The sequence below is a fragment of the Acyrthosiphon pisum genome, chromosome A2 (assembly GCF_005508785.2).
Source record: "Acyrthosiphon pisum isolate AL4f chromosome A2, pea_aphid_22Mar2018_4r6ur, whole genome shotgun sequence".
Taxonomy (NCBI): Eukaryota; Metazoa; Arthropoda; class Insecta; order Hemiptera; family Aphididae; genus Acyrthosiphon; species Acyrthosiphon pisum.
In genome coordinates this window covers 18,454,799-18,457,962 of record NC_042495.1, presented here as the reverse complement: position 1 = coordinate 18,457,962, position 3,164 = coordinate 18,454,799, and the positions used below count along the sequence as shown (strand labels likewise).

At 27.1% G+C, this 3,164-nt stretch overlaps 1 long non-coding RNA gene across 1 annotated transcript; it reads right to left on the bottom strand.

Moving 5' to 3' along the window:
• Positions 1 to 2,392: 2,392 nt before the first annotated feature.
• Positions 2,393 to 3,123, bottom strand: LOC107885819. The gene is made up of 4 exons (XR_001680534.2): positions 3,065 to 3,123; positions 2,879 to 2,987; positions 2,665 to 2,719; positions 2,393 to 2,593 (listed from the first exon to the last, which is right to left on the bottom strand). It is a non-coding gene; the product is annotated as an uncharacterized LOC107885819 (long non-coding RNA).
• Positions 3,124 to 3,164: the final 41 nt, after the last annotated feature.

Below are 3,164 nucleotides of genomic sequence, written 5' to 3'. Positions count from 1 at the left end.
ACAAATGATTCAATTTACTCTAATCTATATATACCATTATATATTTTACTACTCAATACTATTGCTATATTAATGATTGTAATATTGTATACAATTTGTTGATATGTCAAATGCTACATATAATATATTTGACAAACATTTAAACTAGGTAGTAAATATATAAACATAATATAATAAACAATTTAAAGTGGTTGCTATTAGAGTTTATTTTATGGTGACCTGGTGAAGCACGGTGATTGGACTCAGTCACTAATATAGTAATGTGTGCAGCGGTCGAGCAGGCTCCCAGATGGGTGACCACCTGGGTTCTTTGTGATGATCTATCTGCCTAAAAAAAATGCATACCAACCGTAGCCCCCATACAAACCGTCGCAGAGTGTCAAAAAAATGAAGTTCATTTTTGATCCTCTCGCATGACATAGTGAATTGCAAGTTAAAAATAATGGTTTGAAACATTGTCTACCATGGCGCAAATAGCGTTTGAGAATTGGGGGGGGGGGCTAATAGGGCCTTACTTTGATAATATTGAATAAGCTTAAAACAAAATGTAGGAAATGTTTGGGATGACTATCGACATTTTTTTTTTTGGGGGGGGCGGGGCGGGGCATAGGCCTAAAGCCCTCCTCTATTTGCGCCTTTGTTGTCTACAGTAAAAACCAGCTAATGACCATGAAGTTTGAAGTCTTAAAAAAAATTATACTATAACCTCCTAGTTATTTACCCAAGGCCTTCAATTGGCTGCGATGAAAATAGTGCTTATACATTTTTATCTACTAGTCAGCAATATCAAAAAAAAAAATAAAACACTAGGTATATTATGTTTCTTTAAATTAATTGTATTCGTTATAAATGTAGTAAAATGTATAATAGTATAGTAATTTGAGATTAATTGATGTTTTCTAAAATTAAATCTAAATTGACAATAGCAATGAACACATTTTAAAATTACTAAAAAGTTAGGTGGGTATAAGTAATTGTTCATTGCCGCACCTAAAAAAAATTGTTTGGCACCACTGTCTTCCAGTATTTTAATTTGTTAAAAAACCCCACGACATTTACTCAATTTAAATATTTTAAACTAATCCTAAATAGTTAAATAAAACCATTTTCTCTATTTCTTATACGCCTTGAATATACACATATTTATAATTTTTAGATAGTAGACACATATACATTTTTAACTTGAGCAATTAAAACTATTTTATCTATCTTATCTCAGATTTAAATAAAATAATTTTCAATTTAGTATGAATTTTATTAAAACTGTAGAATTTAATTATATTTTTACTTAATTAAAGATTTAATTTGTTTATTTTATATTAAAATCCTTTAAAATATACTTTTCGGTATATTAAGTTTGTTAAACACCCACCAATTTCAATATTTTATTAGCATACGTAAACACATCGTATTTTTTGATACCAATTTCAGAATATAAGCACAATTACTTGATTATATAGCCCTCATGGAAAATATATGTCTTCACATCATTTTCTGTAAGAAAGATTTTGCAAATTAATCCCAAATTTTTTCATTATAAAACCGTTTTCCCTTTATAAGAGAAATATAATAATACTATTTTTTTTAATTTTATGTTATAGGTAACAATACATTTTTTACCAAACAAATTTGAACAATTTTTAGTTTAATATCATATATGAGCTTTTAATTAATATAAATTTAAGAAAAATGGACTTATACCAAATTTTAATTATACATTTTATTTAAATATTTAATATTAATTTGTCTATCTGATACTTTCCAGCATTTTAGTTTGTTAAAAAACCCCACGATATTTACTCAATTTAAATATTTTAAACTAATCCTAAATAGTTAAATAAAACTATTATCTCTATTTCTTATACGCCTGAATATACCCATTATTTTTAATTTTTAGACATTAGACATATAAACATTTTTAAGTAAAGCAATTACAAATATTTCAATAGTGCACCTACCTTATCTCAGATTTAAATAAAATAATTTTCAATTTAGTATGAATTTTATTAAAACTGTGGAATTTAATTATATTTTTACTTAATTAAAGATTTAATTTGTTTATTTTATATTAAAATCCTTTAATACAATTTCCGGTAAATTAAGTTTGTTAAACACCCACCAAATTCAATATTTTATTAGCAAATTCTCGTAAAAACATCTTATTTTTTGATACCAATTTCAGAATATAAGTATACGATTACTTGAGTATATAGCCAACTAGAAAATATATGTCTACAAATCATATCTTTTGTAAGAAATATTTCACAAATTAATCCCACATTTATTCATTATAATACCGTTTTTTCTTATAAGAGAAATATAATACTACTATTTTTTTTTATTTTTAGTTTACAACAATACATTTTTAATCAAATAAATTAATTATTAAAAATGGAAACGGAATTGGCCAAAAAACCAAAAGTGTGTTATGAACAGGTAGTTTCTCAACGTAATATTATGTCCGTTCCAATAATAACTTTTCGTACTACATCAGTACATCATGACGATCCTCGACGGCTGCTGACCAACGTTTTGAAATCCACCAGATAACTTTGGTAAGTTTTCAAACTGTACCTTTCATTCTTGCGGAATGCTAAAGAAAATTAATTTATTAGATAAATATTATACTATAAAAAATTTTAAATATAGAAGTTTTCAACTTACAGTTATATTGGTGGATGTTGACCGGTTTGGGAGCGACGTCTGATACGGCATCGTTCTAATGAATTCAAACATATAATAAATTATTATAATTATGCGCAGGTACGGTCAGGTATATTAAATTAATTAAGTAGGTAGTTACTATATTAATATAGTCTATTAATCATTGTTTTACTATGCTTTTATTGTATTAAATACACAATGACTTATAACTTACCTACAATATTGGATCGGACATACAACAACGTCGAGTTGAGGTACTTGTTCATAAACACGTCTTCGATTTTCAGGAGGCTGGCACCAACTCCGTTGCACATTTTCCAACACTATAGACATTTGAAATATAAATTATTGTTCCACATAAATAATAACAATTTTTATTTAAGCTGGATGATGTACAAACCTCATTTTTATTGAGTTTTTGGGGAGATGTAACAGTATTTTTGGGGCAATCGTTTTCCCCCACTTCCAGAATTGTATACATATACAGATCCAACAACCCC